Genomic DNA, 25,726 nt, shown 5'->3' on the forward strand with positions numbered 1-25,726 from the left:
CATCCGAGTACATGTAGAAGCATAACCCAAAAGAAGGTATAAATGTCCCAATGGTTGAACATACACAGTGAAAAGTAGCCGAGACAAAAAAGAGACCTAAGGGAAACCCCAGTTCAACACTTGCTGTTATGATATGATATGGCATTTATAACGCGCCTATACACAAGTGTTTCAAGGTGCGATGAGGCAAGGGAGGGGGAACAGGGGGAAGACAGACAACGATCCTACTAGGCCAGGTGTCATTCAGATAGCGCAAGTGCATGGGAAAGGGGAAGGGGGAGAGTGCGGGGAGAAGTGGGAGGGGACAGTGCAGTACATGGGATAAAAGAATAAATAACAATAGTAGAAGTACGGCCAGCAGGTGGAAAGGGTAATTGCAGACAAGATGTTTCAAGTGCTGGAAGTGGGACTGAAGGGATACAGAAACAGTCCCCAAGTGCGGGGGTTGCCAGGAAGGCAGTGCAGGTGTGCGACTGGCGGGGGAGGGGACCTGGGCCCGAGATCAGAGGGTGGCCAGGTAACCAGTGCAGTTTCGGTTTCAGCCAGGGAGTCAGCAGGGGACAGGAGGAGAAAAAGCCAAAGCAAAGAGAAAGGTTTTGAGGTGCTTCCGGAACCAGAGATGATTTTCCTCAAGTTTCAGGGAGGCAGGGTGGCTGTTCCAGAGGGAGGCCCCAGCTGAAGAAAGAGATCTTATACCAACTCGTTGCTTGGAGAAGCGACTGACCCTGGGGGAGTTGGAAGCGGATGAGTGAAGAGCTTGAGAAGGAAGATATTTAGGAAGAGAGAGTTGAAGGTATTGAGGCCCCAGGCCACATAAGGCCTTGTGGATAATGCAGAGTGTTTTGAACTTAATCCTTGCAGCCTTGTTTCAAAAGGTGGACGAGCAATGAACTGGGATCAGCCCACAGAATGGACTCAATCCAGCTAAAGAGAAGACATTTAATGCCAAAGCGGTGCAGGACACCCAGGAGGATGGTGTGATCAAAGGTGTCCAAAGATTATAATAGATTGAGAAGGATCAATGCAGAAACACGGCCGGCATCCACCACTCCTTTAAGATCATCCGAAACTGAAACCAGAATTGACTTCATCCCAAAATAGGGTCCGACGCTCCATGATGCGAGTCTTGCAGCTCAGAATGCTCACTGATAGGTTGAATTTGTTTAAGGGCTGCCTGTTCCATCAGCTTTCCAATATATGGAAGTTGAGATATTGGGTAATAGTTAGCGGGTTCATTAGGCCTCAAGTTATTTTTTTTTCTTAGAAGAGTAAGTACCACAGCATGTTTTAAGGCTGTGGGTACTCTGCAACACATAGGAAAGAGGCATTCATAATGTGTGTTAAATCCTCGGTAATCAGGGATCTTTCCAGCTTTAAGCATTTCAGATCAAAGAACCCTGGGAGAACACAAGGGATTGCTCTCATTAAAAAAACCAGCATGGCAATGCCAACCGTTTGGGCTTTTGTGTAGACATGGGAGAGGCATTAACCAGGCACTGCCGTAGTGGTAGTAACACGACATTGATGGGAGCAGGTTCAAAACAGTGCAAGTACCTAACAATCTAATAGCAGTGCCTGGCAAATGCCTAATACTTATACACAAGCCAAAAACTGTTAGCTTTGCCAATGCTTGTTTTTAACATGACTTGAGTGAACGAGACGCAGAGTGCTTATAAATCGAGTAGCTGAAGGCAGACCTGGTTAAGAGATTTGTATTACACCAGTAGCCGTTTACAGCTCCAATTAAGTAATTAACTCTCAGAAGACTGCTTTGAAAAAACACTGACAGGCACTTGAGATCCAAGTATGATGGTAAGGCTTAATTAAAGTGAGCTGAAAAAGTTCCAATGAGGGGATATTTTTGGTGGGGAGAGTAGGAACTGGGTGGGAATGGCCATATGGATTAGCATGGTCATGGGCAGTCAATGGTTGTGCAAATAAACAACACCTACAAGCTGTGGCCCTCCTCACATGCCCTTTCTCCCCATCTGTACTCTAATGCAATAGTTTTAACTTATAGCTGGTGCAAGCGCCACCTAATAGCTCACACGTATTAGATCAAACTCAGGTACATCTATGGAGCTGAAGGTCGCAAACAGGCTGTAAATACAAGGCTTGTGTGTTGTATGCTTCAGAATGGAGGGTCCGCATGTGCAGAGAAATAGCAATCCTGATCTTTACTTGAAGGCAAACACGTTTGCTGGAGTCCTGGAGCGATTGAGTCGAGGATGCAGCTGGGACAGTCTGTATCAACCTGGTAACACCATTGCATGTGAATCTGGTAATGCCGCTGCAGAGGGCAAGTATAGAGAACCATTAAATGCCATTTTGGCAGTGTGCAGTATCACCCACTCGGGACATGATGTACTTTAAATGCGTGGTATTAAAGTTGAGGTTGGTGTGTATAAGTGGTACACATCTTGACATCCCTATTCTTCTTCTGGTCCACAGGGTGGGCGGCGAGTGGCTGCAACAAACTTCTTTAATCAGAAACATTCAGAACAGGGTCTGCTGATAGTTTCATACGGTGGTGGAGGAATTAAAGGGAACCAAGGCTTCTCAAAATTCCTCAATTTACTAGCATGGAAAGAGTTAATAAGATCTTCGAATTAGTCGGTTCACTTCAGTGTTCCACAGACAAATTGTGGCTACACTTATAACCTGCAGCTGCATGAAACTAGCCAACCCTTCTACAGTCTCCACCTCACCTCTTGCCTCCCAGGCCCTCTGCAATGCACTGGACACACACTTCACTGCAAAAACCCAGGACATCCTGAGCACTCCCGCTTACTCACCCAACCCCCATCCCCAACCTCCTGACTCCTATGGCCTCCCATCCCCCTCTGCCTTTCTCTCCTCCTACATCTGATGAGGTCGCTAGAGTTGTCTGCTCTATGAAAGCCTCCTCCAAACAGGTCTCCCCTGTTCTTCCAGAACTATTACAGACATTATTGACTCTCTTGCTCCTGCAATTGCTGATTTATGCAATCATTATTTTGCTACTGGATCTTTATGCTCTTCCCTCAAGCACTCTCTTGTGCACCCATTCCTGAAAAACCTTTCTGCAGAACCATCTTGACTGGCTAACTACAGCCCCATGTCTATCACACCCTTCCTTGGGAAACTCTTGGAGAAACTGGTCTTCTCCCAACTGACCCAGCACACTGAGCTTGTTGGTTGCCTACACAACCCTCAATCTGGATTCCGAGCATTCAGAGTCACGTAAACTGCTTTTCTGAACACCCATGAAGTACTGCTTGCTTCTCTTGATTCTAAGTCTCCAGCTGTTCATTCTCATTCTACTTGATCTCTCCTCTGCATTTGATACGGTCAACCACTCCATCCCGATAAAAAGGCTCCATAATACCCTAGGTATCTCAGAGCGGACACTGGACTGTGTCTTCCTCACCGACTGTCCCTCCCAGGCTATCCGGGGTTATTTCTCCTCTTCCCACCTCTATCTCCACCTGTGGTATCCCCCAGGGCTCCAACCTTTGTCCCTGGCTCTTCAACATCTAACTTGCTCCACTCGCTAATTTCCACCTTCACCCCATATTTCCAGTGTTATGCAGAAGACACACAACTCTTCTTCAAACTTCCCTCCGATCCTCTCCTTACTCACCCTCCATCTTCTCCGACTATCTATCTGCCATCCAGGCCTGGTGGGCCACCAATGATCTCTGCCTCAATTCCAGCAAGACTGAGATCATTCCAATTGGGACTCATGCTCCCTCTTTCTTATACTCACTCTGGTCACCCTGTATGTGTTCTCCCCCTTCTCCTTCATTTGAAGCCAAAAACCTTGGAGTCATCTTCGACTCCTCTCTTTGCTTCCTCCCTCAAATCTAGGACCTTGCCAAGAAGGCCCACTTTCTAATCCACCTCCTCAAAGGAATCCTTACTTTCCCCACTTTCCCCCAGAAGCTCAATGTCTCTAGATCTTTGGCAGTCTCTGGGATAGGCTACTGCAATAGCCTCTTCCTTAACCTACATTGTTCCACTCTATGTTCCCTCCAGCTAATCCAGAATAGGGCTGCAAGACTTATCCGTGGCCTCAAGTCTAGAGAGCGCATCTCTCCAGCCCTAAAATCTCTCCACTGGCTGCTGGTTGCTGCAAGGATCAAATTAAAGTCCCTCTGCATCATCCATAAGGATGTCTGGAGCCGAGGTCCACGCTATCAACAACTTGCTCTCACTAGATACTCTCCCTCCAGATCTTTACGTTCCTCCGGCACCAACTCTCTGTGTATCAAGCGCTTCGCTAAACAGCGAGCTAGTGGCCAATCTCTTTCCTCGGCTGGCTCCCTCCTATGGAACAGCCTCCCCCTTCCTCTTTGACTTGATTCTGGAAGCTCCTCAAGACTTTCCTTTTCACTTTCTCACTCCACCCCCTTCCTTTGCCAAACCCCACAGTCGCTGAGATTGGTGACCAGGGCCCTTACGTGTCCACCTGGGTCCTGGCCTCCCACCCAAATGGCATTCAGCCTCCGTCCGCTCCCAGCACTTGCCATGGCACCCACTGGCTAGTGCTATCACAGGCCTACACTCATCTATTGGCAGTTTACCAGTCCTACCAAGGGATCTCTCCCACTCTTAACAGCTGCCTGCAACTTATTCCCCAGCACTTACCCCCTCTCCCTCATCCCTTCTCTCTCTCTGCACTTGCACGTTTTGAATACTCATAAGGCCTAGTAAGACTGTCTCTTTCTTTCATTGTTATATTTGCCTCTCATTCCCATGTTCCCTGCTTGTTGCCCTGTGGGCGCTTTGAAACACAATTTATTTGATCTAGAGGCATCTTACAAAAGCACAATAAATAAATAAATAAAATACCCAAGGCTTCTCAAAACACCTCATTGTACTGGCATGGAAAGGGTTAATAATATCTTCGAAGTAGTCGATTCACCACAATGTTCCATCGACAAATTGTGGCTACACTTATAACCTGCCTCTAAACCGTAGAAAAACTAAGTTTAACAGCCAACCTAAAGCAACGGGGCCCCATACCAGGTACACCACTGGCTGCCTAACAAAACATTCTGCATGCCCAGTGAAGCTGGTCCTGGCCTTCGTGCCTGAGGTTCTCGATTTGGTAGGCCATACCTCTGGACCTCCAGAACAGCTGGCCTTAAGATCTGCAGCATTTCTTTAGACAGTTCAGAAGCAACCTAAACGAGCATTGGCAAAGCCAGCAGTTTTGGCTTTTGTGTAGGCGTGGAATCTGAATTTTCCAGGCATCCATAATGGTACTAACTACCTATAAAACGGCTACAGCTGGCAAATGGTGCTATACACTGGGAACATTATGACAGAACTTGGAAATTCTCTATCTAATGCCCATACAAGAGCCCAAACTGTTAGCTTTGCCAATTGTTTTTAACTGGATTTCGGTGCAAGGAATAGATGCACGTATACACGTAATGCTTACAAATGAAGTGCCTGACGGCACACTTATAGCTGCAACTAAGCAATTAACTTTGAGAAGGCTGGTTAGACAGCACAGAGCTAGACTCTCAGGTGGGTGTGTTTATACCAGGGAGGGGCAGGTAGAGGACGAGAATGGCCACAGGGACTATCATGGCCATAAGCAGCCAATGGGTGGGTAAATTACCAAACAACGCCCACATGCTGTGCTACCATCCTTACATCACATCTCTTGACATTAGCTTTGGCTAATCTAATGGGAAACGCTTTCAGCGCCACCTAAAAGCCAAAACTACACAGACACCAAACGAACACAACCCCTTCGGATCGTGCCATGGAGCCAGGTACCTAGTAGCATTAGGTGCACAGAGCGAGTCATTAAAGTCTTTAAAATTCAATCAACACATTGCTTCAACATCTTGGATTTGGAACTTGGAGTTTAAAGGTGTTTTGTAACCAAACATGCTGTTAGTGTCACTAGACGTACGGGAACATACGTATATTAGGTTTTCTGGAAATGAAACGGGTCTCATTCGTGAGTTTATGGAGCCGGAGAATGCAAGCAGCGACAGAAGAATCGGTCTGGTCTGAGGGAGAGGCTGTTCTCCTGTCGGGTCCTTGGGCACGAGAAGGCCAGGCCTGGAAGAGAACACTGAGCTCCGAGAGCAGAACCCTGTAGCCATGGAACCATGCGCCACGCGGCGGCGTCAGGCAGGCTTTTCCATTTAGGCCGGATGAGATGATATCACGTATCGTCCTGGGAATCCGATGGATGTAGGACACGCTTAAAAACCAATCCTACATTAAAATCAGGTCATATATTAAATAGCGCATTAGACTGGAGTCAATGAAGACGTTCAGAAATTCCAGTAAGATTGAACATTTTAATGGAGTAAATACAAGGCGCACAGTTCATTCAGAGTCATAGCAAGCACATCGTGGCATTCAAAAAGTGCATTTGGCAGAGTCTGCAAGACTACTTGTGGGTGGGCTACAGGGAGTGGGATTGGCAGTGGCATTGGTTCCATTATTATTAAGCCAAATACCCGTTGGGAGATTCTCACTACCACATCCCATTGGCACCCGGCAGCTATGTGCCCCCTCAGCCAGCAGTCTACGTACCATCTCTGGACCCTAAACACTCTCCTGGGGACCAACTTAACCTTTAAAAACCTTACACCCTGGACATCTCTCATCTTTGATAATTCAACCTGGGTGATTATTCAATGCAGCGCTCTCATGTTTATCTCCTGGGCCTCTTGACTAACCCAAATACAGCTTAACAGATTCACATCTAAATTAGATAACAAGAGTTTGACATTTCTCTAAATGCGCCCCTCTCCCCCCAAAAGGACTGGATTTCCATCCCTACAAAAGCCATGTGAGTAACACTGATAATCATGACTACAGCCTGACTGCATCCCGAAGGATCTATCAAAATTGGAAGCAGGTCACTTTTTCTGATGCAGTTTCCTGTGTCTGATGTTTGTGCTGCATGCAATTTTACCTGTCCCCCCACCCCCAAAGCTTCTGACCCGCATCTTGTGCAGGGCATCTCCTCCCCACCCTCTCCCTTCTGTTGTGCTTGGGACATCACTGAAACCCCCGATCTCCCATAGGCCCCACCAGTTCCCCACCAAAGCTGCCCCCATCCCCCATGCCCCTCTGCCACCCCATAGGAAATCACACCTCCTTCCACCCCTGTCCCACTCCTTACTTGTATTCCATTTCTCGCCACACTCAAAGCAGATGCGCAAATTCACGCCAGGCCGCAATGCGAACACTGGCCTGTCAGGAACTGCTTTACCACAAACAAGGGCTGCATGATCCCTAATAGAGGGTGAACAGACCCAGTGATTTCAGCCATTTTGGATGCATTAGCACATGAAAGTTTCCCACATTTCCATGAACTGTTTATAGCAGTCCTGCACACCTATTCCTTCACTCAAGCAGATGGGCACCTGTACCAAATCACTGGGTGTGTCTTTTTCCTCCAGAATGCCAATAGTGACAACTTACCAGCCAACAACAGAAGCAATGCCATCTGACCAGTGGCCCGCCGCAAAGAACATATACCCTTAATGAGCAGGTCCCCCATGATTACCTAAGGGTTCATCGGCAGGGTTCCACCCAGCACATCATGACTCTGTGTTCTACAGGCTGGCCCATACTGTGCAGATTTGCTGCAATATGATACCAACAAAGCACTATTTTAACTACTTCCCCCATGTTGAATAGATCTGCTGCATGTTGCTGCTCTGGATCAAATCATTTCTCACTCACGGATCAAGAAAGAAGATCTTGTCTAATTTCCTACACCAACTGGTAGCCTACAAAAGTTTACGGTCCATATTGTGCTCCAACCAGGATTTAGTCACTCCCACTCCTAACCTTTTTCCGTAACTATTGTCGATTTGAAAAATAAATTGCTTGTACTCCTGAAGACCAAATGTTTTTTTGCATTCAATTTAATGTTTAATTACACCCCCATTTATTGTTGGGTCACCCTGGCTCAACCCACAAAACCCATCTTATTAATGGCTTTATGACATTGGCCAGGGAAAAGGTGGGGCTGTCAAGAAATTGTGAACAGAGACACGCAAGAGTCGTGTGATTTCCCTTAATAGGCCAATATATCACAGCTGCGTAGATTTGTTCTAATTCTGTGATTTTCGTGCTCATAGGAGCGTCAGTGCTGTCTATAATGCGAGAGAATAAAACAAAAAGGAAAGGTCAGGAACCCTAGCTCCATATGCCACTGCCATTTGGGGATGCAACTTTCTGCCATTTTCTCTCTACTCTTAGGTGATATCTTGACATGCCAGGCTCCACTTCCTTGGTGGTCAGGTCAAAGCAGCCTAGAATATTTCAAGTTTTCTCCATGCATAAATCCATCTAGATAACTATATTTGAGTACCTGCCAGTGTTGCACCAGGGGTGGGATTTGGAAAGGATAGAAAATATAAAGGAGCTTGGGTAGAATGTTCATTTGGTCACAGCCCTTAACTAAGATGGCAAACAACATCCATCTTAACTCCACTCTTAGCCTTGTCAGGAATGGGGCAAGGGTTGTCGTTGGGGGAGAGGGTGAGCGAGAGAGAGAACACATCCCTGCCTTATCCCCAAGTTTCCAGGTACACATCATTAGAAAGAGAGTCATTCCCCCGTATCCACCGTGTTGGAAATTGAATAATTTGAACTAATACCTGCTTTCATCAGTACTTTTTATAAAAACAAATTCACAGTTGACCGGGTGAAAAGCTTTTGCAACATCCAATTTGCTTTGATTTCTTGCAGCTTCTACCAAATGAAGAAGTTGTCTAGTGATGTGCTGGTCTGCCTACTCGCAAGCAACCATCATTGATCAGGGTCAATCAGCTGCCCTGGGTGGACAGAGTGCAACCCACTGGCTAGAGACTTGGAGAACATGTCTTTATCCACATTTAACCAGGATCTGAGAACTCAGCATTCAGGGTTCTCACTTGATTTAAGAAGAACTGAGACTATTGCCTCCATCACTTTCTGCCTCACCCTTTCCATCTGGTTAAAGGAATTGAAAAGCGCAGCCAAGAGGCTCAGCCCTTTTCCACAGCAACTATTGAGACTCACATTTTATGTGTTCTTTTACCATAGCTTTTAGGGCTTTTTCAACTCTAAATCTATCAACCTCCTCAATTTGAATTATGTCCCCAATACATACTGCCTTGAGGACATCTCAATCCACTTCTTTGGCCCTAAATCATTATTCGCTATGTAGTCATCAGCGTTTTTCTTCGTCTTCTTTACATACTGAAGTAAAGCAATTATATGCCTAGTTTCCATTTTAGGTTTCTGTTTTCACAGGGTCAAAGCAATGTACAAGTCGAGCGAAGAATGTCCAGCGATGACTATTGTCCCAAAATTCAACTGCCCCAGTCATAGATTAAAATGAACTCTAGGTCAATCTTTCAATGTGAGATGACACTGCAAGTAAAACGTGTGATCCGTTTCTTATTGCTGGCCCTGACACTAGAAGAGGTTCTGCCTCTTCACTTTGACTGTCATTAACTCACATGTGAATAAGCCGGCAGACCTGTCTTCAGTAGAAACAGGTGGCAAATGACAATCACCACTCAAAATCAACGCCCCTTTGGCAAAGTCTGCAATCGTGGACAGCACTGGTGAAGATATCCCTTCCAGCGCCAGCTGCTCGGAAAACATTTTGACAGGGAGAGTAGTGCGTCTCGACTCGGTCATCGATCCCTCTTGCCTCAATGTGTAGTTTGTAGTCTCTGCATGTGACGTCGGTCACCATACATATACTACGTCACTATGCCCCGTACCTCAATTCCCCACCTTTTTTACCCCCTTCCCTCCCCCGAACCCCTGAGGTCAGCAGCCACGGATGAAGAATTTACAGATTTGGCTAAAACAGCCACAACATGTGTTTTGATGCCACATGAAGAACATGTGAAGAACAGACCCATAACATAACTGAAGAACTGTGCAAGCAAGAAAAGGCCTCAACGATAAATATGGAAGCTCACCATTCACCACCTCGTCTCTTGAGAAGAGGGTAGTCACAATAACTGCAGAGCACCTTCATAGCGGGCCCAGATGGGAGGGTGATGAGGAATCTGCGGGAGAAGAATCCATCGAAAGAACATTACCAGTAAGTAATTTCTCCTTCGATGGATTGCATTTTCTCGCAGATTCCTCCTCAGATAAACTCCATTAGCAGCATAGAATACAGAGGCGGGATGAAAGTCCCTAAACAAAGGACTCCTCTGCCAAAGCGGGCGTCCGCACCAGGTGCTGCATTAAGGCAATAGCGGTTGGTAAACGTTTTAAGCGATGACCATGTCACAGCCCGGCAGATGTCTCTCACCAAAAATGCCCCTTTGCAAGGCTGAAGTCGCTGCCATGTCCCTTGTGGAATGCATCCTTATTCCTGGTGGCAGATCCTTCCCTGCTGCCAGATAGCACTCAGTAATGCAGAGAGTTATCCATCTGGAGATAGCTTGCTTGGAAACAGCCAACCTCTTTCTGGAGAGGGAGAATGCCATAAAGACTTGGTCTGCCTGTCTGAACTCAGCTGTCTTTGCCACATAAAAACCAAGAGCCCTTTTAGGGTACAACCAATGCAACCTATTCTCCTCTTTAGAAGGATGGGGAGGAGGGTAGAACACTGGCAAGTCAATCTCCTGTGACACATGGAATTCTGAGACTACCTTGGGTAGCAAATCCAGCATATTTTTAGAAATACCTTCTCTTTGCAGAAACAAAGAAACAGTGGTTCACAGGACAACGCCTGTAGCTCACTGACATGTCTGGCAGACGCGATAGCCACCAGGAAGGCCGTTTTTAACGTGAGCAATCTGATTGAACATGAATGCATAGGGTCAAACGGAGCCACCATTGAGAACATAAGAACCAAATTAATATTCCAGTTCGGGACTACAAAAGGAGTAGATGAGAACCTATTTACAAGGCCTTTCAGCAACTGGCCATCACCGAGATTGTGAAAAAAGAACCCTAATCAGGGGGAACTCTTGAAATCAGACAAAGCCGACAAGTAACCTTTGAATGTTGCCACTTGAAGGCCTGACAAGGCCAGTGATCGAAGGAATTCCATCAAGTGGTGGGGCACCACATAGGGTCCAGCTCGGGTTCCCTACACCATGCCTCGAATCTTCTCCATCTGCACATGTACAGAGATCTTGTAGATGGTCTGCATGCAGCCAGCAACACCTCAGTCACCTCGTCTGAGAGGTCCCAGTCATCATAGCTCATCCTCTCAAGAGCCACACATGTAGAATGAGTTATTTTGGGTTCGGATGAAATACCCGACCTTCCGACTGGGATAGGAGGTCTGGCCGATGAGGCAACCAGAGAGGTGGGCATGCGGTCACTTCCAGGCGTTCCGAGTACCATGTTCTCCTTGCCCATTCCGGGGCAATTAAGATCATGGTTGCTCAGAATCTCCTCAACCTCCTGAGAACCCACGGGATGATGGGAATCGCAGGGAAGGCATAGTGGAGGTTGAAGTCCCACTCTACTAGGAATGCATCCCCCAGTGCACTCTTTGCTGGGAATTCCCTCAAGCAAAACTGTCGGCTCTTCCTGTTGGATCTCCCCAGCGAGCGAAGATCTCCACAAGAACTTCCTGGCACCATTCTCACACATGTGAAACCATGCTGTGCCTGCTCACAGCATCCGCCAACCCATTCTCCGTTCCTGCCAGATGGACTGCCGAAACAGAGATATGGTTCTCCAACAGCAAGAACCACAGTTCATCGCCTCCCTGCAAAGGGAAAGGGACCACACATCTCCCGGTTTGTTCAGGTAGTGCATGCCCACCATATTGTCTGTCATGATCAGGACATGCTTCCCCTTGAGAAAAGGTGCAAAGGGCGTCAAGCCTAGCCTGATCGCCCACAGCTCCAGCCTGTTGATGTGCCACCGGCTCTCCATTAAAGACCATAGGCTGCTCACCTGAATATCTTCGCAGTGAGCGCCTCAGCCCTTCAGCAATTAGTTTAGTTTGTTTATTTATAGAGCGCAGCCTTGGGTAGCTGGGCGCATAATCATGTGGACAACATAGTGACATATCGTTGCGCGAAACACAAATGGTTACATACATTCAAGGTTACAAAGAAATGTACAGTGATAGTCGTGTATGCAATAGCGCGTAAGGATCGGGTTACAAGGTGGTCCATTTCAGGATAAGGTTAAGTCATACGGTAGGAATGGGTGGAGGCAGGCAAGTGTGTAGTGAGTGGCAATGTATTAGGTAGAGATCCAGGATTTCACCATAGCTATAAATGGCCAGAAGGAAGCTTCCGATCTGATAGCGAGAGGGAGTGTATTCCAGCATTGAGCTGCAAGAACAGAGAAGATGGAGCCTCCTGCTGTTTTTAGATTGAATTTGGGAATCTTTAATTGGTGCAGATAGGGAGTTCTGGTCAGTCTGGAAGTGCTGTGTCTGGAGAATTTGTCAGATAGGTAGCGTGGGGCAGTCAGTGCCAGGCATTTGTGTGTAATGACAAGGGTTCTTAACTTAATTCTGTTGCGGATGGGTAGCCAATGGGCTTCTTTGCTGGCCGTGGAGATGTGAGCCTTACGCGGGAGGTTAAGAGCGCATCTTAAGGCGTTATTTTGTAGAATCTGGATTCTGTTCAGATTTTTTGTTGTGGAGCCCAGGAAGAGTGTGTTACAATAGCCTAATTTAGACAATATCAGTGCTCTGGCTAAGGTGAGACAACTGGAGGAGGATAGAAAAGGTCTGCAGGCATTGATAAGGAACAAGTTACTTACCTGTAACTGTTGTTCTCCAGCACGGGTCTGGCATGGATTCACATGCTCATGAATATTCCCCGTCGTCAGGCCGGGAATCCTCGGTATAGAAAAAAAATCAGTATCAGTTTCGTTTCTGATCTGTCTTTCTTAGTAGTAACCAATCACTGGTCTCTGGGTCATACTGCCCGGAGCCAATGACTGCCCTCTCCCTAAGCCCCGCCTCCGGCAGCCATCCTCAGATTTGGTAGCACGTAAACTGGCAGTATGACCAAGTGAAGAGCCGCAGAGGGGTAGGCGGGAGGGTTCGCATGTGAATCCATGCCAGACCCATGCTGGAGAACAACAGTTACAGTAAGTAACTTGTTCCTTCTCCAGCATGGGGTCTGGCATGGATTCACATGCTCATGAATAAGAGAATACATAGCAGTACACACATGCACAACCACGGGAGGTGGCAACAGGCTCAACATTAAGCAATACAACAACTCAACATTAAGCAACTCTTACCTCCTCACCAGGCTCACCTTAGGCGAACAGGTTGCGCAGCACTGCTTGGCCGACCCTGGACTCCTCCCTGGAGTCCCGATCGATGCAGTAGAATCTTGTGAAGGTGTGCGTCGACCTCCACGTCGCAGCCCTGCAGATGTCCAGCAGGGGCACACCAGACAGGAACGCTGTGGTAGCAGCGATCGCTCTGGTCGAATGGGCTCTCGGATGGCCGGGCAGCTGCCGGTTTGCCAACCGGTGACAGTGCATGATGCAGCCAGAGAGCCATCTGGAAATGGAAGTCTTCGAGAGAGCCTTCCCTTGATTCACAGTCCCAAAGTTCACAAACAGCTGTGACGTCTTCCGAAAACTCTTTGTGCGGTCCACATAGAACTTCAGCGCTCTAGCTACATCCAGCGAGTGCAAAGTCCTCTCGGCCGGCGACGAAGTCGACAGGAAGAAAACTGGCAACACCAAGGGCTCGTTGAGGTGGAAGTCCGACGGCACCTTGGGCACAAAGGATGGGTGTGTCCTCAGCACCACCCTTGTGTCATGAAAAGTCAAGTATGGAGGCTTGCAAGATAGGGCCTGGATCTCTCCCACTGGTTGTGCGGAGGTGATGGCCACGAGGAAAGCTGTCTTCCATGACAGGAACTTCAAAGGCGCCGAATACATAGGCTCGAATGGGGCCCCCATGAGCTTGGTCAGCACCACATTAAGCTCCCACGCCGGGGCAGGAGCCTTCACCGGCGGGAATGATCGCAATAGTCCCTTCATGAATTCTTTCACCAGGCGATGAGACCACAAGGACGCCCGTCCTGTCGTCCTGGTATATCGGGAGATTGCAGCCAGATGTATTTTGATGGAGGCGTGAGCCAGTCCAGCTTTGGCCAGGGACAGTAGGTACGGCAGTACTTGAGGGGCCGTAATCTGCAGAGGGTTAATCTTCTGTGCACGGCACCAGACAGAGAACCTCCTCCATTTATGTCCGTAGCACTTGAGAGTTGAGGACACCCTGGCCTTTTCAAGAACCTCTCTGCAGTCAGCCGGGATGTCGTACCCTCCAAACTCTAGTGCTGCAGGAGCCAGGCCTGCAAGTTCAGCGACTCCGGGTTGTGGTGAAGAATGGCGCCTCCTTCTCTGGAGAGAAGGTCTGCGTCCGTCGGCAGCTTGACTGGTGGGGTCGTTGACAAGTCCAGAAGGTCCGGGAACCAGATCTGTCTCGGCCACGCCGGTGCGACGAGGATCATCCTGCACCGGGACCTCTTGAGCTGGTTGATGAGCCGGAGCAGCAACGGCAGCAGAGGGAACGCATAAAGAAAAAGGCCGTCCCAGGGGAACGAGAAAGCATCGCCCATGCCCCTCGGCTGGGGGAACCTGCTGGCGAACCCCCGGCACTTGGAATTCGTTGCTGTCGCGAAGAGATTGATTTGGGGTACGCCCCATCGTCTGAAGAGTCGATCCACTTGATCCTGGCGTAGTTCCCACTCGTGGCACGAGCGCAGCTCCCTGCTGAGTGAGTCGGCGATCGTGTTTTTTATTCCTGCCAGATGAAGAGGCACCAGAAACATCCCTTGGGCGACGGCCCAATGCCACAGATCTTGGGCTTCCTTGGATAGGGCCGGGGACCTGGTTCCGCCCTGCTTCCGGATGTAGAACATCGTGGTGGTGTTGTTGGTGAAGATCCTCACCACCTTGCCCTTGAGGGATGGAAGAAAAGACCTGAGGGCCCAGAACACCGCACGGAGCTCCAAGATGTTGATATGGAGAGACTTCTCCTCCGGGAGCCAAAGGCCTCTCGCGTGAAGATCTGCGGAGTGTGCTCCCCAACCTTCCAGGGAGGCGTCCGTCGTCACCGTCACCTGGTGAGCTGGGGTCTGAAAGTCTGTGCCCGCCGACAGATGGGAGCGGGTACCCCACCACCGGATCGCCTGACGGAATGTCTCGTTGAGAGGGATCCTGTCCTCGAAGCTGCCCGTCGACTGGATCCAGCGGGTGTCGAGGAACTCCTGTAAGGGTCTCATCCAAAGCCTGCAAAGGCGCACCAGATAAATGCAGGAGGACATCATCCCGTGGAGGGACTTGATAGATCTTACCCTGGCCATGTCCGTGGCCAGCAGATGCTGCACCTTGCCCAGAATGGTGCTGGTCCTTTCCTCCGACGGCGAGGCCAGCCGCGGCACTGTGTCGAGCTTGGCTCCCAGAAACAGGGCGACTTGCGACGGAACCAGGTGGGATTTTGGAAAGTTGATGGAGAATCCCAGGTCCGTGAGCAGCTGGACGGTCTTCGCAGTGTGCTCCACGGCAAGCTCCCTTGTCCTTGCCCGGATGAGCCAGTCGTCCAGGTAGGGGTAGACGTGGATCCCCTGTAGGCGCAGCCGCGCCGCCACCGGTGCGAGGCACTTGGTGAACACCCTGGGTGCCGACTTTAATCCGAACGGGAGGGCCTTGAACTGGTAGTGCCGCCCTTGAACCACGAACCTGAGGAACTTTTGGTGTCTCTTTAGAATGGGGATGTGGAAGTAGGCATCCTCCAAGTCCAACGACGACAGGAAATCGCCCTCCTCCATCTGTCCCAGCACATGCTGGAGGGTGACCATACAGAACTTCTGTGCCTTGATGTACTTGTTCAGTCGTCGTAGGTCCAGGATGGGGCGCCATCCTCCTGTCTTCTTTTTTACGAGGAAGTACCTTGAGTAAACTCCGGAGCCCCGAAGCCTCTTTGGGACGAGCTCGATGGCACCCTTCTTGAGCATCGCCCCTTACTTCCAATAGTAGTTGAGGGACGTGATTTTCCTCTGAAACTCGAGGGCGTGCCCTTGTCATGCCCTTGGGCCAGGGCGTCCAGCACCCAACGGTCAATGGATATGGACTCCCACACGCTGACGAATCTCGCCAGCCGGCCTCCCACCGGGGTGCTTCGGCGGGCGCCCGACCCCATGGTCGGTTCAATCTAGTTTGGAGGCCGCCTTGCCTCCTTGACCTCCTTGTCGACGACGACGGACACCACCTTGTAGGCTTCCTGGGATGAAGATCTTGCCGCTTGGTGGTAAGTGGAGGAGCCACTGCCGGATCCCTTGGAGGCACCTTGTCTGCCTCCGGAGCTCCGAAAGGACGGCCGTCGTTGTTGGAGCACTCCCAGTGCCCGGGCAGTCTCTGTGTCTGTCTTGATGGCCTGAAGGGACTCATCAACCGCCTTCCCAAACAGGTTGTTCCCGTCGAAGGGCATGTCCAAAACCTTGGTTTGTACATCCTGGCGGAAATCCGTGGCCTTGAGCCATCCTTGTCGTCTCAAGCAAACGCCGTTGCCCAACTGACGGAAACCGGTGTCGGCGATGTCCGTTGCCGCCGTGATGGCGTGCTCCAAAGCAATCTTCCTCTCCTGTAGGATTTCAAGGGCCTCAGCCCTTTTGGCGTCCGGAAGGAAGTCTATCAGAGGGGCGATTTTGAACCACAACTCCCTGCCGTAGCGGGCTACGATAGCCAGGGTGTTGGCCGCCTTAATAGTCGTTGCTGCGGATGAGATGATCCGTCGTCCCATCGTGTCCAACTTCCTGCCCTCACCGTCCGGCGGGGAAGTTGATGTCGAGGCCGATGCCCCCCCAGCTTTCTTCTTTGCCGCCGCCGAGACGACCGAATCCGGGGTAGGTTGTGCCCGAAGGCACAAGGGGGCAGCGTCGGGGACCCGGTACTTCTTCTCGTACCGGTCCCTCTTTGCCGGCGCCGTGGCAGGGTTCTTGAGGAGGGCGAACCCCTCATCCCAGATGTCATCAAGAAGCGGTACGGCGAGGACCGTCTTCCTTTTAGCCTTGGGCCGTTGGTAAAGGAACCCTTCTTTCTTCTTTTCTTCTGGGCGGAGCTGAAAAAGCTCAGATGCCCTGGAAATCATGGCATGAAAGGATCCAATCTCGTTGGGTGGGGACGCCCGAGCAGGGGGCGACGGGGGACACGTCCCGTCGTCACCTCTGTCGTCATCTGTACCTGCCGTAGCCGTGTCTGTGCCTGTATCATCCCCGTGGGTAGTAGACCGGGGGGGAGGCAGAGCAGGCCACAGAGGTGGGAGAGGTGGCGTAGGATGCGTCCTCCTCCTCTTATGCGGTGGACTCTCTGAAGGTCCTGGCTCCGGTTCCCCCGTCGGGTCTGGCTCAGGTACCTCTGTCGGGGGAAGGGGCAACCTTGTCCTTATCTCCGAGCATAAGGACTGAATCGCTGACAAAATGGCCGCCGAGGTGTCCTGCGGCGCCGGAAACGACGGGCGCGAGGGCTCTTGAGGAGCCTCGTCTGCGACACTGTCGCTCTCGTCGTCGCCCTCGTCGGGATCCCTCCCGATGGGCTGGGCCTCTTCCACGACTTCGATGAGCTCTTCTTCAGAGGTCGTGTCCGTATCCATGATGGCCACCAGCCCCTCCCCCACCTTTTCCAACGAGGACTTCGTGGGGGTCTTCTCAATGGGCCTGAAAGACGACTCCTTCTGCGGTGGCAGGGAGACTCTGGGTCTTGAGGGCGCCTCTACTGGTGTAGCCTTCACAGGCTGAGCCAGGGCCGCAGCGACATCCTCAATCGAGGTCTTAGCAGGGTGAATTAAGGCCATCGTCACCTTCTGGACGCCTGGGGCCTTCACCTTGGGGGGAGGGTCCGAGCCTCGCTCCCCCTCTGCCGGAATCTTCGAGATCGACTGGGGCCTCTCCAGAAGCTTCGCCGGGTTCTCGGACTTCCTCTTACCCGAGCCAGAGCATTGGCTCGTGGTTGATGGCGCCGGGGAGGATGCGCCCTGCCTGGCAGCCAAGGAGCCCGACCGTTCGGCGCTCCCGGTGCCCGCGGACTCGCGGTGCTTAGCCTTTTGTTGGGCCCCCGTCGCCGGGGCGCCCTCACAGGACTTAGAAGACCGCTCTGACTTCTTTTTCTTCTTCTCGCCTGATGGGCTCTTCCCTTCCAGCCAGTTGGCGAGACGGAGGTGGCGATCCTTCATGGTCCGCTCCGACATGTTCCCACAAAACGCACAGTCCTTCTCCTTGTGCGTCTTGTCCTCATGGAGACAGTAGAGGCATAACGAATGCTCGTCCTCCTTGAAAACATTCTGAAGCTGGCATCCAGGGCAGGTCCTGAACAGCTTCCCGGGCGTCGAGCTTCCTTTCTCCTGGGCCATGAGGGGTAGGCCTCGGAACTTCTGGAATCCTCCAAAAGCGTAACTCGACGAAATCTTCACCCTTGAGGGGCGTAGAAAACTCCGAAACGGATCCCCGTTGATCGGATGTAGAAACGGTGGAGCTTGAGGCTCTATTTAACCGAAAAATGAGAAAAATCTCCTGAAAAAGCGCGAAAACGCAGCAAAAGCTCGAGAGCTACAGCACGAGGACTCCCAACACTTGAACGTGCGGTAAAAATCTGAGGATGGCTGCCGGAGGCGGGGCTTAGGGAGAGGGCAGTCATTGGCTGGGGGCAGTATGACCCAGAGACCAGTGATTGGTTACTACTAAGAAAGATCAGAAAAGAAACTGATACTGATTTTTTTTCTATACCGAGGATTCCCGGCCTGACGACGGGGAATATTCATGAGCATGTGAATCCATGCCAGACCCCATGCTGGAGAAGTTTATTAGTATAGGTGGTAGATGAAATGGTGGCATTTATTTGTTTTTCCAGTGATAGAGTGGAGTCGAGGTACACACCTAGTGCTTTGGCCTCTTTGGAAACTTTAATAATGTTGCCATCAATGGTGAAGGATTGGTACCTGGAATCCAATTTATTGAGGCGTGGCTGGGATCCTACAATAAGTAGTTCCGTCTTATCGTCATTGAGGCAAAGACTATGTGTGTCCATCCAGGCTTGAATTTCTAGGTAAATTTTGGTAAGCTCTGCAACATCTTCTTCATAGCAGCCAGTGAGTGTGATGAGGACCTGGGTGTCATCTGCGTAATTTATGTAGTTGACACCCAGATCTTCAACGCGGTCAAAGAGAAGCTTAGTGAAGATGTTGTAAAGTGTGGGCGATATGCAGGAGCCTTGGGGGACTCCACATTGGATTGGTATAGGGTCAGCCGCCACTGATGGGGCGAAGACCCTAGTCGACCTATCAGCCAGAAATGACTGAATCCAATTGGTGGCATTCTGGGAGAATGCGGCAGCCAAAGAGAGGTGTTGGGTAAGGATCTGGTGGTCCACCAGATCGAAGGCAGCTGAAAGATCCAACAGGAGCAAAATGGCCAGATTGCCCTTGTCTTTGGCTTCATCCATTTGGATTTTTAGATCCAGGAGGGCGGTTTCTGTCCCGTGCCTAGGTCTAAAGCCGGATTGTCGCAGGCCTAGTAGGTTATTTTCTTCCAAATGTTGTTGTATTTGAAGGTAGGCTACTCTGTCTAATATTTTAAGGAGAAAAGGGACCGTTGTGATAGGTCTATAATTTGTGGGGATATTAGGGTCTAGGTTAGGTTTTTTGAGAAGGGGGAGGACCCACGGTTCTTTAAGGTTGTTGGGGACCACTGAATTCTTGAAGGAGGAGTTGATCAGGGCGGTGATGAGAGGAGCTAGGTCTTTAGCTCCGTCCTTGATGACGGAAGCGGGGCACAAGTCACCCTTATAATTGGATGGTTTAAGGCTGGCGATTATCCATAACCACCCTGGCTTGGGACGACAAAGGCCAGAAGGGTTCCCCCACCATAATGCTGTCTCTGCTGGTCCACCAAGTTAGATCGTTGGATCTGTCCGACCTCGACACCCTGAGAATGTCCCTCATGGTGCAGACGTACTGGGAACATTGACCTCCCAGCAACCACTGTAGAGATTGCATTCAAAACCTGGCCTCTGGTACCACAATAATATAGGCACCAGAAAAATATAGGAGACCATGAGACATAAAAGGTGGATGAAGGAGGCCGATGGCAAGCTGTTGTGGCTCTGGACCATTGCCTGATACCAGCGACTCTCTCCTCAGAGGGAGGGGGAGCTTTCCCTTTCGAGTGCCCTGGACCGCTCCGATGAACTGGGGCATCTGTACTGGTGTCATGGGGGACCTCTGGAAATTCAGGGAGAAGCCCAACCTGTGAAGCAACGAGCAGGTGTCACCGATATGAACAGATACTAGCTCCAGCGACTTCCCCTGGATCAGCCAATTGTCCATGTAAGGGAATATGTGGATAATGGATCTGCTGAGGTGCACCATCACCACTATCATCAGCTTGGTGAAGACCCTGGGCGCAGAGTTTAGCCCAAAGCGGAGCACCTTGAATTGGTAATGGGTGTCTCCTATGAGGAATCGCCTGTGCCTCTAACGGATGGGCACATGGAAGTATGCCTCCTGTATATCCAACTAAACCAACCAGTCATGTGACTGTGGAACCTGGAGAATCTCTTGTAAGGTCACCATTTTGTGTCTGTCCTTCCTCAGGAACTTGTTCAAGTCCTCCCCCTTTCTTGGGCACCAGGAAATACTGGGAATACCAACCCGATTCTCTCTGCTCAGGAGGTACCTCTTCCATGGCACCCTTCAACAACACGGCTTGCATTTCCTCCTGGAACTCCTTTTCCGGCTGCTGGGGGGTAGGGAGTGGTCTGTCAGGAACCTTTTTTAATAAGGGTAGACAGTACCCCCATTTGACGAGCTGCAATGCCCAGACATCGGAAGTTATCTCCTGCCACTGAGGCAATTGCTCGCCAATACTCCCTCCAACCGGGGTAACAAGAGGGTAGAACTCAAAGGGGCTTTGTGGCCGGCTTCTGCTGTCTGCTGGCCCCTAGCGGCTCCCCTGACTCTTCCATAATGCAGAAAACACCTCTGCCCTTTCCTGGGTTCTGGAAGCTGTGCCTTTTATCCCCAAATGGGACATACTGCCTGAAACCACTTCCTGTCTCCAATGTCCAGGCCAATTGCAATACCTGATGGGCCACTCCCTTTCCATCATCCAGCAGGCATAGGAAACCTTCTTGCATAGGGGATATGCTCTGCCGCCTGCTCTATCATTCACCATAAACCATGCAAGTACTTCGCAAATGCATATGGTGCATTCATGGCCTTCTGGGCCATGCTGCTGGAGGAGAATACTTTTTTGCCAGGGCGTTGTACTTTTACAACTCCCTATCTGTAGGAAGATTAGATGTGGGCATTGATGGTCTTGTGTTGAAGGTGACTGCCTGAACTACCAACCCCTCAGGTGTAGGGTGCGAGGATAGGAAAGGTGGATCCCCCCCTTGCCGGTTTATATTTTTTTAGCAAGCTCTGAGTGTACTGGAGGAGTGGAGCACTATGGGGTCAGCTATGTCGGTATTAAAAGGTAGTGCCCTGTGTTGGTGGCTCTCTGTCCAAGATGTCAGTCAATTTGTAAGCTGACAGGGGCATAGCTGGGACGCACAGGCCTACAGCATACATTACCCTGTCAACTGTACTCCGGTATTGGGCTTTGCCATGCCCATAATGGTTGGCCGTCGAGATCTAGGGAGGTGTCTAGGCCGATAGCATCTTGTAGCCATGATTGTAGATTGGCCTGGTTGGTGAACAAAATCACACCCACTCGACCCTCTTGTCATGGGCTCAAAGCTCGATCCCCATCATCATTAAAGAGGGATTGCATTCTCTCTCGAAGAAAGACGATCTTGACTCAGGGATAAATGATCGATCAGATATCGGTGTCGACACTGATGGCTTCATTATGGCCTTCTCTGTGACCAAGATAAACTTCCTTGGGTTTCCTACTACCTTCTCCTTTTGTAATTTTGGGAAGGGCTCTGTTGTCTTGCAATGATTTGTTATTTTCATCGAACATCCTCCACAAAATGTACTATTCATTTAAATTGTCCTTTTACAGTCTACTGTTTTTGTGGATGATCCTATTTGATCCTTCTACCAGAACCGTTTCCACTATTTCTGGCTTTGGTCAGGAGTTCCATTGTCTTCACCTCTTGCGGGCACATTGAAAGCTTGGCGGGCATCTAAGGTTTCTACACCGGCAGGATGCGCGAGGGCTGACAGTCAGCTGCATCGGGAAGGTGAAAATCAGCCCCCTTAGACTAAGCCATCATGGACACAAAGCTTTAGCAGTAACACCTAGGACTTCTTGCCATAAAAGAGCTTTTTCTATAGTTTGTTCTCTTCCCTTTCTCCCTAGCTTTAATCCGTCTCTCCCCAACCCGTGATGGAGACAAAGAAACTCTGCCCTCTCGATTCTTCTTCGGCTATTTTTAGAAGCCTATTTACCTCCTCCTTCCCTTCTTCTCTTTTCTGCTAATCTCACAGTTGCTGTGATTGGTGTCCAATCGGCCCAACTCCTGTCTACCCTTAGCAATTGCCTTGGCACACCCTCCACCCAGGAGGTTCGCACTTACTCCCAACGTGGCCTCTGGACGGGTAGCACCGAACAACCCAAGCACTCCATCCGTGGTTCACCCATGTGCCCGGACTCCCCAACACTTACGCCCTCAGCCCTCTTCCTTGCTGCACACGCACACATTCTGAATACTCACAAGATTAGTAGGTTCATCCTTCCTTCATTCCTTCCTTCCTTCCTGTTCACCCACAGCTCTTATTAAATATGGTGTTTTGCAATGTATTTCACTCCCTTGTGCCCTCCCCTCGCCCTGTGGGCGCTTTGAAACAGTATTTTACTTGCTGTATAAGTGCCTAACAAGCAAACAATAAATACAAATAAATAAAGTAAGACTGCCTTATATCTGACCCTTTACTTAGCATTCAGCTTTTGGCGGTCTTTGTGGTAGCAGCTTTGGGATATTCCAACTGAGCGAGAGGGAGCTTGTTCCCTAAAAGAGGGCCTGGGTCTTCAGATCCCTATATTCTAGGACTCTCAAAACTATTTTTTGTGACCACGTACCTCAGTAGGCTCACTTATGGCAGTTAGAGTTGGGTGCAAGTTGCAGACAATCAGTGACCATTTTCCTGTGGGAGTGTAGATCCAAAAAAACAAAATACAATACAGAACCCAAAGCAATGCCCAGAATACGCAAATACGCACTGATGCGGACTGGAAGCAAGTCAAGCATATAGAGAATCCATATCGTAAATGGCACTTGCTTTAGGGCGTACTTTAGGGTGTGGGGGCACCAATTATTTGCGTCATAGATAAGTTTGGAAATTCATTGCTTATTTATTTGGGCTGATTTCTATAGCGTAGAGCGCTGTACAGTTATTTGACACTGGTTGCTGTAGTTATAACCAACAAAGCATCATGCTTTACAGACCAATAATACATATTAATTCCCATTCCGCCTTCCTCACCACAACCCTGACTATGTATAGAAATGCTGAGCAGTAGCAGAAATGGACGATCGGCCTGACATTCAGCATGAAAAAAGTACGTCCAAGAAACACACATAATGTATTAAAATGCTCAAGCAAAGTTTTGCAGCCGTATTCTGCAGACAAAGAACCTTCACAAGGCGGCTGGTAGTGTGGTGTGAAGGTGTGTAATGTAATGTAATTGTCATTTGTATTACGCCTATCACCATTGGTATAGCTCCAACGTGCTGAAGGTTGAACGCCCTCGGGGGACAGAGGTTCAGGTATGGGAAAGTCGTTGGAGAGGTTTCGAATGGGTTTGGGGCCTGAAGTGATCTTGGTTGTTTGCTTTCTTCTCTAGGCTCTTGTTCTCCAAAGCACCCGGTCGCTGATGCCTCCCAACGTAAGCTACCTAACCCATCCGTGAGATTGCACTTGTACCTCCTCCTTCCTCCCCTGGACCGATATGGTCTTCTGGAAACTCTCTACTCTCTTTTCAATAGGGGGGTGTTTGCTCTTCTTCCACTTCTGTCAGGTAGCTCTTTTCTCTCTGCCGCAGATGTTCTGGGCTTCATCCACCTTGGTTTATGGACTGGTCTTCCCAACCAACCTTCCCAGAAATCTCTCTATCCTTTTGATGATCCAATCCCCAACACAACTTCTCCCTTTGTTGACAAATCTCGCTTACTGCCACCTACCTCCACCAGGCCCTCCCTCCAACCCCCAGATCTCTCCTACTGCTCCCCTTACAGTGATCTTCTCTCTTATTGCTCTCCACCAAACTCTTTCCTTCAACTTGAACTCGTACACTCAGACTGATCTAGCTACGTGTAGTCGGATGGTCTTTTTTACTCTTGGGTGGTGTGTATATTGAGGACACCTTTGTATTGAGGCTGATGCTGGGTTGTGATTGGACCATGGGAGGGTGCTCATGTGGCTTGCAAGGGGGTCTGACCTAAGGTTACATGAAGTTCTACTGCCATCTTGGATTACAGCAGGCTCATGGCCAGGTATGGAGTCTCGCTCCCTCCTCCGGGAAGCCCTGCCATCATTGAAAGAATCTACCTACCAGTAAGCATGAGAAGACATTTGCTGCATTGGCATTCCCTTTGTTGTGGGGAATTTATACTTCTATAGTACCTGTAATGCTGGGCGAATGGCCATTGTTGGTTTCTTTGTTGACCTAAACATGGAAGGCTGGATAAAAGAAATTCTGATCCTGCAGTAGAAAGAGGTGCCTGAAAGTGCAAAGGGGTCTTCGAATCGTTCGTAGCCCTTCTTGGAGGTGCATACCTGCATCTGAATTATACACCACTAAAGCCCATAGCTGGACCCTCGTGACACTCAATAAGACGGGCAGAATACAGATATATGAGTGGACAAAATGATTTTCTTGTGGGTTGGTGTGTTTCACTTGGATGCTCTCCACCTGAAAAATTGACTCTACACTCCCATTCACCCACCAACCTCTTCCCCACTCCCAAAGCACTGTTTGCTGTTTTGTATGATATATGTGTTACTAAGCATTCAAGTAATTAGGTGACAGCGGATCCAAGCCTCTTTCCACGCAGTCCTTAATTTGCATCTTCCATTTCATGAAATGTCTTAGGGCACAATGCTTGTGCATTTTCCTAGTCTTTACTTTTGCTCTGTCCAATTGCTTTCAGTCAATAACAAGGGCTTATGGCTCAATGCAGATTTCTGTGGCAAATACACCAGCCTGTAGTGTGTATGAGTGTGAAGTGACTAGGGGGCCTGGGTGTCAAAGAGATGCAAATTAGAATATCTGAAACATTCGTGCAACGTCGCCCATGCACATGCCTGGCTCTCTTCACCGCCGGGGGTGGATCCCATCGTGATGTCATCTGCTGGCGCTACCTTACATTGATCGGGTGTCAAGGAAAGTAAATGATGATGAGCTTTTGACAATGCTTCAGAAAACCCCCTGCACCTGACAAATGCGCCCACTAGAATCAGTCTTTTAAAATCTAAAAAATAAGCCTTGACACACATCTGGCATATGAATGCTCAAAGAGTAACCGTGCCTTTTATTTTGATGTTCCCTTAGGTGCCGATGTGCAACAGCCTACCCGATCTTTCTTATTAGCACATGGAAATCGTTATTGACCTCCACGCAGTCAATATCGTCTGGTATTGACTGCACTCTGAAAATGCTGTCTTCAGGAGCAGACAGGGAAACAACAATGCCATTTCCAGGCAAGAGGAACAAGGCACTTTCTCTCTGGGAGGATCTTTTTTTTTTTGCTGCCATGCCCCATCTCCCACACGAAAGAGAAAGCTAGAATATGGACAAAA

The 25,726-nt window shown here is 49.5% G+C and overlaps 1 protein-coding gene across 1 annotated transcript in view; it reads right to left on the bottom strand.

The window, feature by feature from the left end:
* MORN3 (MORN repeat containing 3) overlaps nt 1-25,726 on the bottom strand; it is a 360,155-nt gene that overhangs the window by 23,899 nt on the left and 310,530 nt on the right. The window lies entirely within an intron of this gene.

This window comes from Ambystoma mexicanum, chromosome 10 (assembly GCF_040938575.1).
Source record: "Ambystoma mexicanum isolate Mex_15411 chromosome 10, UKY_AmexF1_1, whole genome shotgun sequence".
NCBI classification, from domain to species: Eukaryota; Metazoa; Chordata; class Amphibia; order Caudata; family Ambystomatidae; genus Ambystoma; species Ambystoma mexicanum.